Source organism: Molossus molossus, unplaced genomic scaffold, assembly GCF_014108415.1.
Source record: "Molossus molossus isolate mMolMol1 unplaced genomic scaffold, mMolMol1.p scaffold_m16_p_1, whole genome shotgun sequence".
NCBI classification, from domain to species: Eukaryota; Metazoa; Chordata; class Mammalia; order Chiroptera; family Molossidae; genus Molossus; species Molossus molossus.
In genome coordinates, this window is record NW_023425344.1 from 233,319,788 (window position 1) to 233,336,678 (window position 16,891).

The following is a 16,891-nucleotide window of genomic DNA, read 5'->3' on the forward strand; positions in this document are numbered from 1 at the left end:
GATCAACTCATCTATATCACTAGAGACCTGACAAGACATCAATTTTCCCCAAAAGAAAACAAAATCAATACTGTCACTACATTTGACTTGGCCTGAGGTGCATTCAGGGCTCACCTAGTGCAGTGGGTTGCACTATGCCCCATCGTAACCCCCAAAGGTAGGTTGTGGTCCTTACCAGAACCCACCCGTGAACGTGACCTTTTCTGGAAATAGAGTCTTTACAAGTGTACTGTAGTTCGGATGGGGTCACTGGATTAGGTTGGGCTCTAAATCTGATCACTGGTGTCCTTACAGGAAGGGACAGGGAGCGATGGAGATACACAGGGAAGACAATGAAAACGGAGCCAGAGACTGGAGTTATGCTGCCATAAGCCACAAAATGCCAAGGATTGCCAGTAAGTGCCAGAAACCAGGAGAGGAAGGATGGATTCTTCGGCACAGCCTTTTGAGGAGCATGGCCCTCCTGACACATGGACTTCGGATCTCCAGCCTCCAAAGCCAGAGAGAATCAGTTTCTCTTATTTGAGGCCACCCAGTTTGCAGTTTGTGGTAACTTGTTACAGCAGCCCCAGGAAACTCACATATCCAGTGAACCCAGACCAAAGGTATGGACCAATCAGCCTTTCTGTGGCTAAACTGTTTGGTGGGAAAAAGAAAAGGAGGAGGGAATCCTAGACAGGAGAAGCTGAATCACTTTTCATTTGTCTGACATCAGCTAGGCCTGTGACTGACTCTTCAACGCTGTGCATGTACCAACAGGTAAGCCTGCTTTACCTGAAAAGCAGGTAAGCAGAAGGCTCAGACTTGTTTGGCACTGATACCTTTAAAATGAGAATGCTTTTTGTGGAGTTTGGCAGGGGTAGGGGGTGGTGGGGTGGGCAGGATGATACATTAACATCCTCTTCCACAGGTGTAGAGGAGAAACTTTAACACAACCTAGGCACGGTGGGGGAGGCACTCCATCCTAGGCACCCACCTCTCTACCTTACCGTGTCTCAGGGAGGCTCCATGGTCTCCTGGAGATGCTTCTAAGCACTCCCCTCTTTGCCTACCCCTGCTGAGCCCACACCCCGCTCCCACTGTGGAAAGTCCGTGCAATAATGCCGTGGAGAACCTGGGATGCAAGAGGTGCTGGTGTGGCAGCTTCATAGAGCCACTGTCTGGATATTTGTCACAGTAACTGGTGGTGTTGGCCATTCACGTTCCCTGAGCCCCCTTTGTGTGCCAGGCACTGGGCTGGACACTGGAGAGACTAAGGATGAGCTACAGTCTTTGATAATTTAATTGTGTCAGGGATATGGGATTAGACATGACTTCTTTTTTTTTCCTTAAAATATCTTAGTGTTATAATAATGTTTTATAATGAAATGCTTAATATTAAAAACGAGCGAATTTTTTTTAAAAGATGTGGGAAAATGCCCAGCTGGTGTGGCTCAGTGGTTGAGCATCGACTCATACACCAAGAGGTCGCTGGTTCGATTCCCAGTCAGGGCACGTGCCAGGGTTGTGGGTCCGATCCCCAGAGGGGGCATGCGGGAGGCAGCTAATCAATGCTCTCTCTCATCAATGTTTCTATCTCTCTCCCTCTCCCTCTTTCTAAAATCAATAAAGAAAATAATAATACTAAAATAAAAGATGTGGGGAAAGCTACCACATGCATGTATTTATTTATTCCCCCACCCAACCCCCACACTGTGTAACCCATTTCAGTGCCTGCCGCCTATGGCAGAGGCCAGGCAATGGTCCAAGGCCTCAGTTTGCTCTGGCATGGGGCACCATGAGAGACCCTGAGGGAAGGCCTGCCATGCATTGCATTTATTTTAATGTAACATTGCTCAATCCTTCGGCAAGGCACAGCACGGGGGAGACAGTGCCCGCCACTCAAAACTGGGTCAGCAGCACATGCTATAGCATTTAATTGGCGACTAATTATTTCAGGTGTGCTAGTTTTATTTTCCCAGATTAGCTCCCCCAGGGTAAGAATTATCTCCTTTCGCACCATCTGTTAGCCCCTACTCAAAACCCCACTGTGCCCAGAGATTAGCTGGCCTGCCAGACAGAACTACGTAATAGACTTCTCTCTACCTTTCTGAAAAACGAGCCATAACAAGCTGCCTAGTGGTTATGTTAGGGCAAGGAAGGAAGCAGAAGAGACTATGACTAAGAGTCCCACTCTCATTTAGGGTCTGCTTCATCATTTCCTATTGGTTCACCCCGAAATGGCACCACCAAGGCCGCAGGGCAAAGCATGCAAGTGGGACCAAGATCCACGGGTGGGGCGCCAGCACCCGGAAACAGATGTGGGCGTGCTGTGCGCTGGCATGTGTACCCCATCTGAGGGCCAACGCAAATGAAAGCTTTCTCGGGGACTTCTAGAGTTTTACTGTCCCTCTGTGACTGCCACAAATGCTCTGGATACTTGCTGTAAGCATCAAGGAGAATCCGGCCCCACACGTCTTTGGGAGTGTGGATAGACACTATCAGACACTGCTAACGTCTGTACATCTGCTCTTCCATTTACTCCACTCAGAGGCTCTACCAGGTAGTACTAACCCTGTTTCAGTGGTTGGCAAACTGCCTCAAAAAGGCAGAGCGAGGGTTGGATCTCATGTCTTGGAGACTCCAGCACAGACTTTCTGCATGACCACCGTTCAACACAATTGGGAGGCAGGAGAGAGAGAGATCAAGCAAAATTGTTAGTCCCCAGCCATTTCTCTCCCATGCCTGCAGACACTGCTCACCAATATAAGCAGTGAAGTTTGACAGAAGACCCTCAGATGATTCCACAAAGCCAGCCTCTACACTTAGCTCTAGCCTTGGACAGAAGAGAAAAAGAGAACTCCCTCCAGGCCATCAAACTGGGGTTAAAAGCTGCACCCTCCCTCCTCTAGGTGCAGAGCAGCTAATTGAGGTTAGAGCCCTAGAAACCAAACAAAAGGCTCCCAGGAGCCCACCTCCCTGGCCTCTGCTCCAGACTCTGTGGGAAGAGGAAGGGAGCCCCACCCACCTCCATTCCTCAACAGCCTAATGAAGATTGGGCCTGTCATCTTCCCAGGAAGCCAGCTCCACGGTTGTCCGAGGTTGATTTTTCTTCTCAGACAACACAGCGGAACCTCCTTTGAAACCAAAAGTCAGCAATAAAATGGGTCATAAACATGTATATGGGGTTATAACCCCCTTAGAGCAGGCGGCAGGTTTCTCCCAGCCCAGGGAGCTGTCAGAACCGAACTCCTGAGTAGATTCTTCCCTGTCACCACAGGCGGGGGAGGGGGAGGCTGGTGGAAGCCTCCCTCTCACGGTGCGGCTGCCACAGGGGGCACTCTTCAGAACAGATCCCTGGTCTCAAAGTTAGAGGCTTATGGGCTTGCTACTATCTATTAGCAAATGAGGATCTCCAGCTTGCTTTGAAGATTTGGGATGATTCTGAAATAAGTCACATTTGCACACTCTACAATGTCCACTACATAGCACATTGCATTTATTTTAATGACCAAAAAAATTTAATAAATGACGAAAAAAATGCACTTTATATACATTATAACTAAGCACTATTTTTGAAACTAGCAAAGAAAATGGAACCATTTCCTTTCTAGACTTATTTTATTTATGCTTTTAAAAATCTCTTGTGGGGATAGAAATTCCAGGGAAGAAGTCATCATTATTCAGATAGTAAAAATATTTTACTGTTGAGGTCTCCAAATGAGCTTGAGTTTATTAAACCTACTTCAGTACCTTGAAATTATTTTGTCTTCTTTGTGGAACTAGCTGACCTGTAAACTGTCCAAGTAAAGAGTTTACAAGTAGACTGTCTTTTGGACTGAGGATATTTAGCTCTTTTCAAACTGAGAAGAAATTGTCATGTGGAAAAAAAAAAGATTGCATTTATTCTTTATGGATCCAAGACTTGGTGATAATAATCATTATAATAATTATTATTATTTGATTGGAAGGGCTGACGTCTTGAAAGCACATCTATAACATCGAGCAGTTTTCTAAGAGCATTAAATGTAGTTTTATTCATCTTCACAGCTCTATGGAATTATGACTATGATTGTCCTCGTTTTGCAGATGAGGATACCGGAGCTCAGAAAAGCTGTGTGTCTTGTGCAAGGTCAAACGGCTAAGTAGGGAAGCCACTGATGGGCGGATGGTCAACACTGCTAGCACATGGAGTGGGCCGCCTCCCTGCACAGCGCGTCCTTCAAGCAGCAACTGTTGTAGTGAGAGCACTGGGCATATCCCGAGGGGAAGAGGGGCTTGGAGAAGACTAAGTCAAGGCCCAGAGTCAGCAATGCGACATGCGTGACCTGGGCAGAAGGTAGGGGAAGTGAACACTGGCGGGTTATTGAAACGTGGGGAACGAGGGCAGCTCCACAATGGCATGAAAGTAACCAAGGGGAAAGGAGACTATACCAGTCCTTCCAAGGTTCAGGAAACCCGGGCTACAGGGAGAGGAGGATAATACAGACTATTTTAGGACAAGGAAGGATTTGTAAGAAGCCTAATGTACAGGTAGAGAAGGTAGGACTATTTTCTTACCATCAACAACGATTTGAAAGATACAAGATGGCTCAGGACGGAGTGAGTGAATGAATCAGCGAGTGGGGCAGAGGGGCTGTGACCTCAGGTGGATGGTCAGCAACAGCAGGGCGGAGGGAGACCATGGGTCCGGAGGGGATGGGGCTATACCAGTGACAGGAAAGGAGGTAGCTGTTGGAGAAGTTGAAGAATTTTCCCAAGGTTTCTAGTTGGAGTCCCAAGGGTTTAACTGAAATATTAGTGTGAGAATGTGAAAATCACTGTGAGCTTGAGACAAGACAGCATACATAAAAGTATCTGACGGTGCCTGGCTATTGTAAGTGCTCAGTAACCTTTCACTGAAACTGAAGTTGAGTAATATGGACCTTGAGAAATTTTCTCCTCACTGTTAACTTTTCTTTTTCAGTCAAATATTCACTATAGACTATGACAGGTGATGTGTTTGAGACCTTCTGATAATAAACCAGACATTGACATGGCTTGCCCTCAAGTCACACCCATAGATACATAGTGTAATCTGGTGATGAATATCCACTGGTTCAGTAAATAATTATCGAACATCTACTATACTGCTAGTGACAACAGACAGTCCCCTGTGTACACGAAATTCACGTGGGCAATCAACGAACAAACACTCAGAAACAGACGGACATTATCACGTGGGTTAAGTGCAATGGAGAAAAATAAAGCAGGGTAGAGAGACAGAGAGCAAATTGGGCACAGGCAGCCCTGTGTTTGATGGGCTGGTCTGGGAAGGCCTTTGTGAGAAGGTGACACTTGAGCCCTGAGGGAGTGCCTTGCAGTCAGAAGGAACAGCAAGAGAAAGGGCCCCGAGGCAAAGAACAGCCAGTGGGCCAGTTCGGTAGGAAGATGATAAAACAGAAAGTGGCAAGTGACACAGTAGAGCTGCTGTGATAAACTTACTCCCACCTTGGGGGCTGGGGGTCTAAGGAGTATGTGGGGAGGCACTGTGAAGAATCAAGGAAGGCTTCCTGGAGGTGCTGGCATGTGAGCTGGACTTTGATGAAGGGACCCAATTTGGATCAATGGCAAAGGAACACTGTAAACCAAGGCCCAAACATGTGTGGGGAGAACAGAGAAGAGTTTAGTTGGAGAACACATTTGATTAAGGGAAATATCTGAAAACCAGGCAGGAAAGGTAAGTGACGATGACCAGAATATAGAGGGAACAAAGAGCAGAAGGAAAGGAAATGGATGATCTTTTAAAATTTTCTATCCACCAGGCATGGGGATAGGTACTTTGTATTATCTCACTTAATTATTATTTATCTCAATAAATAATCTTTTTTTTTTTTTTTAAACTTTTTTTTCCTTTATTGGTTTTAGAGGGAGAGAAAGTGAGAGGGAGAGATAGAAACATCAATGAAAGAGAACATTGATTGGCTGCCTCCTACATACCCCCCACTGGGGATGGGGCCCACAACCTGGGCATGTGTTCTGACTGGGAATTGAACCTGTGACCTCTTGGTGCATGGGTCAATGCTCAACCACTGAACCACACTGGACAATGAGTAATCATTTATTTCATTAAATAAATATTTCACTTAGTAAATGGTTCTCTAGTACACATTGTTAAACTCATGTTCTAGATGACAGACTGAAACTTAGAAAGGTTTAAGCCTGGGAATGAGTTACGGATGTCATCAGGCTAAGGAGGCCAGAGTAAGGCAGGGGGGATCATGGAAGGTTTGTAAACACAGGGGGGATACAGCTGTGTGGCCCTGGGGTGAACCAGGCACACAGTGTGGACTGCAGCTCCAGGGGAGGGACCAGAAAGTGATGGGGTGAAACGGGATACTGACTTCCAGGATGAACTGGCTTGTTTTTGTTTTGTTTTGTTTTTTTCCAAGGCTGCAGGACACAATGCTAGGTCTATCTCATGTAACCAATACTAGATTAATAGTCTATACAATTTGAAGTTCAGAAACAAGTGAAACATAGCACCTGATCAATCTGGTCTTTCCTGTGACCAGGGTTATAAATGAAAAACTCGAGGCTATTCTCCTTGACCTGCCCAAAGAACGTTGGCATTTTTAGCCTTTTCAGACTCAAACACTGAAAAGCTGCATTTGGCCCTGACCAGGTGGCTCAGTTGGTTGCAGTGTTGTCCTGAACACCAAAAAGGTTGTGGGTTCAATTCCCAGTCAGAGCACATACCTAGGTTATGGGTTTGATCTCTGGTCAGAGGGTGTACAGGAGGCAACCAATTGATATCTCTCTCCCCCTTCCTCTCTCTCCAAAAATAAACAAATTGTGGTATAACAATACAATTAACACTACTCATCAATAGGAAGGAAGGAATTATTGATATGGGCGACATGGATGAACCCACACATAATTATGCTGAAAGAAGTCAAATTAGAGAACCTACAGTATGACTACATTTATACAAAATTCTTGAAAATGCAGATGAATTTATGTAGGCGGAGTAGTGGGTGCCTGGGGTGAGAGGGGGTGGGGAACAGTGCAAAAGCAGCAATTACAAATGAGCACCAGGAACCACTGGGCGTGGCAGATACGTTCATTATCTTAATGTGATGACTTTGCATCTGTATACGTGTGTCATAGCTCATCAACTGTGCACTTTAAATATGTGTAGTTTATTGTATGTCTATTACACCCCAATAAAGCTGAGCAGACCGGTAACAGTCTACAGATCTTAAACAGGGCCTCTCTAATCAGCAGAGATAAATGCTATAATTTCTAGAAGGTCTGTGGTTTTCTAGATTTCTGGTGTTCGTGAATATGTGTGTTCTCTTTCAAGGCACACAGCTAGGCTACATTTCCCAGCCTCTCTGGCAGTAAGGTGAGGCCAGGACAGGAGTCCATTTCCCACCTGCCACCAGAGGGGAGGAGGCTTTGTGGATGAAGAGTAGCTCAGGTCCCTGAACTCTGGAGCACAACCACCTGCGCTCCCAGTGGCTGAATGAGAAAGGAACTTGAACTGTGTTGAGACACTGAAATTGTGGGGCTGTTACAGCAGCAAGCCTCCTGGATAGGGCATTACATAAACTATTTACATATAATTAATAGACATTCGTAAACAATATAACGGACATTGTATATTGATCATTAATCTGTGTTATATAATACATACTCATATATTAATTGGTATGTTAATAGTCCTAATACCAATATTAATTTTGGTACCAGAATAGAGGGCAAATCATTAAAACTTAATAAAGCCTTTATTTCCTCCTCTGTAAAAAGGGTGGACATTTTTCTGCTTATGTCACAAGCAATAATACAAAAATGAATAAAATTATGTATTTGAAACCTTTCTGAAAGCAAATGTGCTTTTCACCTAAAATATAATGATCAAAATCATATTACAAATGTCTGCATCTTACTTCCTTAGGCCAAGTTCATGGTTTCACGCTTAGTGAGGACCAGGTGACTTTTCTTTGTCCCCGAGAAAGAACTTACTCTTAGTTCCAGCATCTGCCTTGGATTTGATATGATGTGAACGATAAGACCTGAGAAGCATTCACAGGGACAGTTCTTTTTAGTACAAGATGGGAGATGGATGGGTGGTAGATACGCTAAAATATAAGTTCATAGATAATGAACAAAGTTTTAAAAATTATGATATAAATTCTTTGTGTTAAAGGCTTTATTTAGGCTCTCTCATTTCATGTTTATTTTCCCAAGGTCTGGCCTTGGATTGTTTCTGGAGGGCCAAGAGAAGTGAAGCCAGACAGCTGTGCTGATGACCCGACCATCACCACTGGAGAACGGCCTCGACGTGCGCTGGACGTTGGCCCTGCGGAGCAGCACCGAGCGCGCCGGGGGTGTAAGAGGCCAGATGCGCCCACTCACGCAGCGCCAGTCGACCGGGATTTCTTCCGCACTCCTCTGGGTAGCACTACCGTGCATTCATTAACAAAATTCCGCCAACAGCATATTTCAAGTGGGTGAAGTCAGATACTTTCAATGAATGTCACCTTTTCCTTTTGTAGTTAGTGACCTTAATCTAAATAAATGATGCCACAGTAACAGATAACCGCAGCATCTCGGTAGCTTACAATTACAAGGATTTCTTTCTCCCACTATATCCACCGAGAATTAGCTATAGCTCTGTTTCACATCATTCCAGGGCCCAGGCAGAAGGAGGAGACCCTGTCTAGAACATCAATCCTCAGCCTTTGTGGGCACTACAAGTCCAGGTGTAGGCTCATGTAACACATGTCTAAGTATTTAAAAGCACAGACCAGCCCGGCCGATGTGGCTCAATGGATTGAGCATCGTCCCATGGACTGAAAGGTCCCGGTTCCATTCCCAGTCAGGGCACATGCCTGGGTTGTGGGCTCAATCCCCAGTGGGGGGCGTGCAGGAGGCAGCAGATCAATATTTCTCTCTCACGCCAATGTTTCTATCTCTTTCTCCCTTCCTCCCTCTCTCTCTCTCAAAAAAAAAAAAAAAAAAAAAAAAAAATCAATAAAAACATATTCTAAAAATAAATAAAGTATAGACCAAGCTAAAAAGTGTTAAATAAAGTATGTCCTACCCTCCCTGACCAATGGATGTTCATAACAAGCCAGAAGACCAAAATGGAATGGTGACTTCTTGGACTCCGTGGAGCCCCAGGCAGAAACATCGCCGTGCAGGGAGAAGCGGGCCCTGGCCTGAGGGTTGCTCCCTTCCTTCTCCCTTCCCTACCCCACTCCGTCCTGCACTGTGAAGGCTACGCTGTGCACAGGTCCAGGCTCCGTCCCCAGCCCCTGCAGGCCTTGGGGCACCTGAGCAGGGGGCCGCACGCCCACGCACAGCTCCAGAGGAAGCAGGCTGCAGCCGTCTGTGCCAAGGCCTCTGGAGCCCTGGGTCTGTGGCCTGTGGTCTAGAAGGAGGAGCGGGGACAAGTGAAGCCAGAGGAGCACTGCACAGGGTCCAAGCCGGGTCTGAGGGCAGCATGCGGGGCAGTGTGGGCGACTTGGACAAAGGGAAGGAGCGCAGTGGGGACGCACGGACACTGATGCTGGAGGTCTCACTGCCACCTGCGCTTCACTGGCCAAGCCTCAGGTCCGTGGGGCAGGCAAGTCCTCCCGCCGTCAAGGGCTGCATCACAGGGAGGGACAGTGGGTGAGTTGACCAGTAATATAATCTTTCCTCTTTTTAAATTATTTATTTATTTATTCATATATTCTCACCTGAGGACATTTTTCCATTTTTTGTTCAGATAGAGTGAGAGGAAGAGAGAGAAATATCGATGCGAAAGGGCCACATTGAACATCGAGTGGCTGCCACCCGCACGACCCAACCAGGGCCGGGGACAAACTGCAACCGAGGTACATGCCCTCAGCGGGACCGAACCTGGGTCTCTCTGGATCGCAGGCCGACCTCTAACCGCTGAGCCAAACCGGCCAGGGCATAAAATCTTTCCTTAGACACCGGTACTGAGGGTTGGAGGAGGGAGGGAAAAATCCAGGGGGAGGGTGGGATACAGATTACGAGCTCACCACTGGTCGCTTTCTAAGTGCAGTAAAATGGCACAGTGCCTTGCAAATAGCAGGCGCTCCGAGAAAGGTGGGGGAACCGGACTGAAACGTGACAAAGTGGAAAATGCCCCACGATCCCAGCATCCTCTGCGGGAAAAGGACAATTACTTGGCAAAGGGAAAGCAGTGGTCTCCCGGGAGACATTCTGGCTCAAATTAATAATGTGTTGCTTGAGGCGACCAATTTGTACAAACAAACCAATCCTGAAGAGGAGGGGTGGGGGTGCAATCTGTGAAAGTAAACCTGGCGGTTGCTCCCTCCCCCGGCCAGTGCCCCTCCCACCTCTTGTCAGGAAAGCTTTTCTTCCTGATTCCAATTCTGCAGCAAAACACCACAGACACGAGTGGGTTCACAGAGCATGTTGAGCGAGCCCACCCTTCAGTCAGTGAAAACGGAAAGAATAAAAGAAACTGGCAGTTTACAAAACTAACCGAGGACATAAAACAGAACTTCTTTTGGGTTCCATTTAGCTGTTTTTTCACAACCTTGAAACATTTTCCTCCCGAAGACGAAATCCTAGCTCTAAGTATATGAGGAATTCTGAAAACTATATTATATTGCTATCATCCTAATGGCTACTCTTCATCATATTCTAAGACTTCATGTACCTGGCCTCATATAACTCGCAAAACAAATGTGTAAGCCCAAGATTATCCTTATTATTTCCATTCTACAGTTGAAGAAACTAAAGGTCATTGAGGATAAATAATTTGCTGTGCCCTGGCTGGTTTGGCTCAGTGGATGGAGCATCGGCCTGTGGACCAGAGTTCCCGGTTCGGTTCCCACTAGGAGCACGTACCAAAAAAAAAAAAAAAAAAAAAAAATGCCAAATATCACAGAGCTAGTAATAGCAGAGCAGTTGTTCAACCCTGGTCTGTCCAACTCAGATTACTATAGCTTTCCATGATGGCACCCCCACTGCAAAGAATAAGCAGCTACTATTATGCAGCACAAAGTTATACACAAGCACACTGCTCTTTCACGGAGAAAAGACAGCAATACTTATTGGAAGTACTAGCCGCCTCCTCCCAAAGCAAACTGACCAGCACCCACCCCTCAAATAGGCTCGCCCCCCCCCAAACAAACATCTGTATCATGAAAGAATAGTTTAAAACAGCTCTAGTAACATATTTAATTTTATTTTTAAATAGAAATATTTTCACTCTTACATTTTCTGAGTTTCAGAGTGATCCATGACTATTAGAAATAATTCAGATCCTATAGAAATAAATGTAGGAAGGAATAAAAGTCCTCTATCCCAAGGTGATCAATATTAGCAGCTTGGGATATAACCTATTAAACTTTTTTCAATATGTTTAGAAACAGAAATGTATGTATGTATGTATACACACACACATACATACTAATATAACAAAACTATATCTAGGCCAATAGAGCAAAATGATTATACAATCTATTCTGTAACCTACCTTTTTCAATTCACAGTGTAACTGGGATTCTTGCCATGGCTGCATAGCATTCCATTTTAATTGATATTCAATTGGATATTTTGTTTTTGTTTGCTTTTGCTAATATAAACAGTGCTGCATTGCACACACAAGCATGTATCTAATTATTTCCTTGGAGTAAGGTAATAGCTTATGACATTTAAACTGGCACCAATGGCCAGAACGCCCTCCAGAAAGGTCTTTCCACAGTCCTTGCATGCAAATTGCCAACTTTCCGCCCCAACACTGGATAGTCTAAGTCCTTTAAACTTCACTAAGCCGATATGCGTAACTGTTTAATCTGCACAGCTGATTATGGGGGTTAATCACCTTTTCATATCACTTCTTTGCATTTCTTCTTTAGTGACTTTTGAACTGTCACATAAGCCAGTGAGTCCAGCAGGATAAACCTGCCCCTTGGGGAACCAGCAGGCCACTCTGCAGATAAGCAGGTGAACAGGCAGACCGAGGGGTTTACCAGGATTGAGCAACTCCTTTCTCCTGACTCGAGCTGCAGGAAGTAGGCTGTAAGTGGAGTGTCAGATCCGAAATCCAGTTTCTACACTGAGGGGCACTGCGGAAGGAGCCTCCAGAAAGACAACAGATTTGCTTTACGACGTCAGTGTGGCTACTGCACAAGGAAGGAGGGGCTTCAAAGTTGTGTTTGCCTCCTGTAATAGGCGGAATTGTGTATCCCCCAAATTCACATGTTGAACTCTTAACCCCGAGTGTCTCCGTATGTGACTATATTTGGAAACAGAGTCTCTGAAGAAGTAAGTTCAGTTAAAATGAGGTAATTAGGATGGGCCCCACCCAGTATCACTGTCCCTATAAGAAGAATCAATCAGGACACAGAGACACACAAAGGCAAGACTACCATGTGAAGAAAAAGGAGAGAGACCTCAAAAGAAACCAACTTTGCTTATATACCTTGATCTTGGACTTCTAGTCTCCAGAATTATGAGGATATAAATTTCTGTCATTTAAGCCACCCAGTCTGTGGTCCTTTGTTAGGGCAGCCCTAGTAAACGAATACACATAGCACCCCACATAAGACTAAGGAAAACTCGCCTGGCCAGTGTAGCTCAGTGGTTGAGCGTTGACCCATGCACCAAGAGGTCACCAGTTCAATTCCTGGTCAGGGCACATGCCCAGGCTGTGGGCCCAATCCTCGGCGGGGGTGTGCAGGGAGCAGCCAATCAATGTTCTCTCTTACTGATGTTTCTATCTCTCTCCCTCTCCCTTCCTCTCTCCCTAATCAATCAATAAATAAAAAGTTAAAAAAAAAAAAAAGCTAGCCCTGGTTGGTATGGCACGTACCAAAAAAAGACTAAGGAAAACTCAGTTGGCCATTTCACCACCAAAGAGGCAATGAGCACCCTTGGTGCAGCCTCAGCCTTGTGTATAGCACTGATGTGTGTTTCCAGATGAGCCAACCACAAGGTGGTAACATGAACCTGCCCTGAGGCTCACGGCAGATGTGAATGCTGCCAGACAGCTGCCTTGCACAGTAGGTGTGATCTGTCCCCTCACCCGACCCAAGGTTAAGTTGTGAACTCATTCTCTCCCTTGAAACCAACATGAAAAAGGAGAAAGCCTATATTGATATCACATTCACAGGGAGCTTTTTAAAGCTCTAAGTATTTGAGAATGGGAGGAGGAGGCGCCCCTGAGGTACAGTCAGGTGAGTGAGAACAGATCTCAGGAAGATGGCCGCAGCTCACTGTGAACCCCAAAGGGAGTTACAAAGACCAGGCCTTCCCCCATAGGCTTGGGGACCAGGGAAAGGAATGTCTGATCTAAAACACATTAGCTTCAGTCAAGAGACTTCCTATGACTGTATCTCATTAATGTGTCCGTCTTACTATTAAGGAAACAAATGTTTTCTTGGCTCTGAGGGTTTCCATCTCATTGGTTCCATAACTTTTAACTCGTTCATAGTGAACTGAACCCTTGAGAAAGAGTCTCATTGTTCAATTTGGGGGTGGGGAGAAGGAAGGAGAAGACGAAAAGGAGAAGACAAAACCTTGAAAGAGGAATGAGCCCTGGCCGGTTTGGTTCAGTGGGAGAGTGTCGGCCCAAGGGCCAAAGGGTCTCAGGTTCGATTCCCAGTCAAGGGCGTGCACCTCGGTTGCAGGTTGGGTCCCCAGCCCAGTCAGGGTCATGCAGGAGGCAACCATTCGATGTGTCTCTCTCACACTGATGTTTGTTTTTCTCTTTCCTTCCCACCCTCCCTCCCATTCTCTCTAAAAACAACAACAACAACAACAAAAACCATAAGGGGAACATCTGTAATACTTTCAACAATAAAGATTAAAAAAATAATAATAAATAAATAAAGAGAAATGAAATTAAAAATAACCAGCTGTGCCTGGCCACTGCAGCTCTTCAAGTGGTTCGCAGATGGGCGAGGCACCAGGAATGACAAGGCCTGGTTTTGGGGCTAGAACTCTCTAGGCCTCAGCTTCCTCAGCCAGAGAACAAAGAAATCCTACTGAACAATCTCTTCAACTTCTCCTAACTGTAAAGGTCTGTGATAGTTAAAGAGCCCTAACCAATCACTGTGATCCTAAACCAGATGAGAAGATGCCTGTTTCCAGAGGCTTCAGGGGTGACGACGGTATGTATCTGGGAGGGAACCCCGCCAGCCACTGAGGTCTGAGCTCCTGTCGGCGGGTCGTGTGTTGAGTCACAGTTAACGTCTTATTACTGAGAAAAAGGCACAGCTCAGAATTCTCCCGAAAGCCCGAGTTTGCTGGGTGTTGAATGGTTTGCATAAGAGCTTCAGTGAGCTGAGCAATTCCTAATCTCATTTAGTGGGAAACCCCATTCTTTACCTGGGAATTTGATGACCTGCATTTAAAATATTCAGCAGAGCCCTGGCTGGTTTGGCTCAGCGGTTAGAGCCTCGGCCTGAGGACCAGAGAGTTGTGGGTTTGATTCTGGTTGTGGTTTGGTCCCCGGCCCTGGTTGGGGTCGTGCGGGAGGCAACCAATCGATGTGTGTTTCTCACATCTCTCTCTCTCCCTCCCTCCCCCCCCTCCTACTCTATCTGAAGATAAATTGAAAATATCCTCGGGTGAGGATTTAAAATATATATATATTCAGCAGAATAATTAAAAAGTATGACTAAAAGACCTCATTTCTGTTTTTCTCAGTTCTCTTTCTAGACTCGGGTACCTGGGACCCAGGTATTTTGAGGTAAGCTTTTCTTTTTTCCTGATGTGTGAGGCAAGGGCATAATGCTGATGTAATGGGATCAAAGAGGAAATATCACCAAAGACATTCATTGGGCACATCCTTGGGCCCAGGCATGGTACTGCAGACAAGACTGGGGACAATCCAAACAGGAAAACCTCACTGTTGCCCTGGAGGACCTGAGTTTGATGGGGGAGATGACTTCCATGCAGAGAACATTCTCACCAAAGTGTCGAAGATGGTACTGGGACCATGACCTAGAGTAAAACTCAGGAGAGAACACTACTCAGGGTTGTAGCTGGTGGAAAGCATTTTTTAAATGAATTAACTTGCCCAGCCGGTGTGGTTCAGTGGTTGAGCGTCAACCCATGCACCATGATGTCGCCAATTCGATTCTTATCCAGGGCACATGCGCAGGTTGTGGGCCTGGTCCCCGGGGGGGGGGGGGGGGGGGGCAAGCAGGAGGGAGCCAATCAATGTTCTCTCTCATTGGTGTTTCTATCTTTCTCCCTCTCCCTTCCTCTCTCTCTAAAATCAATAAATAATTTAAAAAATAAATAAAATAAGTTAACTTATTTTTGTCTCCCAAGCAAAACATCTATTCAATGGTAAAAATAATCATAAAATACAAACGTGCCTTAAGAACAAGAATCCCCTGCAACCCATCATGCTCATGGTGATCACGGCCGACTGGGAATGCAGCCCCGGAATCTGGTCCAATGCGCTTCCAGCTGCAGTAGGATGAGGACAGGGCGGCAGAGACACACCTACACCTTGTAAAGAGGCACGCAGCCCAACGATGCCTTCCTGTCACCGCCCTTCCCCGATGACGACGGGAGAAACCTTCCGAGTGTCTAGAAAGTTCTGGCAGACATTGGGATCTCGAGTCCATAGCTTTTGACCCAGCATACACACTTGTTTCTGAGGGGAAAAAATGACTCCAGAATCCCTGGGGACATCCTCCTGCTCTGCAGCATCCCATTGTGGTCAGCAAAATGCAAAGGAATCAGGAACATCGGGTCCCTATTTGTTTCGAATCCCCTAAGGGTCTAAGCACAAAGAAAGTTTGGGAAAATGTAGTCTTAGGTCTGCTGAATCTAGAACATTTAAAAAGGCCAAGAGGTATAACAGAGCCTGAGACAAAGTAAGGCCAACTTTGTAAATCCAGGAAAGTTTGTCAAAACATTTTTGTCTGGTTTCCCAACACGTTAGTGATGGCCTGCACTTCCAAGTCAACTTTGCTAATTGATGTGTGTTTGGGTTTCTGTACCAGGTGACCAGGTAGGCAGTCAGGTTAAAGAAACACTTAATTTACATATATGTTTGTATATACATATATTTACATATATACATATATTGACACACATATATACACACACATAAGTATAAATTATAAATTATATGTATACATAGATTCATACATACATATAATTTCAGGACTTTTCAGAGTCTTTTTCTTTTAAATCCTCACTCAAGGATATTTTTCCATTTATCTCCAGATAGACTGGGAGGGAGAAAGGGAGAGGGGGAGAGAGAGAGAGAGAGAGAGAGAGAGAGAGACAGAGACAGAGACAGAGAGAGAGAGAAACATCGATGCGACAGAGACACATTGATTGGTTGCCTCCCGCACTAGCTGACCAGGGCTGGAGATCGAATTGCAACCAAGGTACCTGCCCTTGGCCGGAATCAAACCCGAGACTCTTTGGTCCACGGGCCAACACTCCACCGCTGAGTCAAACCAGCCAGGGCATGGCTTTTCAAAGTCTTTAATAAGCTAATAGGAGCTATGAATCTCCAGTAGAGGGGACACGGGGTGACCTAATGCATTGGCCCCCAGCATCCTAGTTTTTCTTGGGCTGTTCCATAGGACACACTTGGGAGAAATGCGGGACTCTTAAACCCAAATGAGACACAGTGTCTGTGATGCAGATGACTCACCACCTGCAACTTCACTCCGTTCATTCATGGATCCATCCACAGACAATTACTAAACACCTGCTATGTGCTTCACCCTGTCTCGTCATTCCTCACTACTGCACACATGCCTGGGCATTCTAATCCCACCCTAAAATCGACACTCTTCTCATGCTTAAAAAAGCAAAACAAAACAGAATGGAAGCCCACGAATTAACAGCAGCTTGTGCTACTGCAAACATTTCTGTGTTCTCTTTCCTGGTTGGAATGGGCTTC

The 16,891-nt window shown here is 45.7% G+C and overlaps 1 protein-coding gene and 1 pseudogene across 5 annotated transcripts in view; both read right to left on the reverse strand.

Moving 5' to 3' along the window:
- Window positions 1-16,891, reverse strand: part of STON2 (stonin 2) — a 140,569-nt gene that overhangs the window by 67,887 nt on the left and 55,791 nt on the right. The window lies entirely within an intron of this gene.
- Window positions 1,691-1,813, reverse strand: LOC118622469 (annotated as a pseudogene).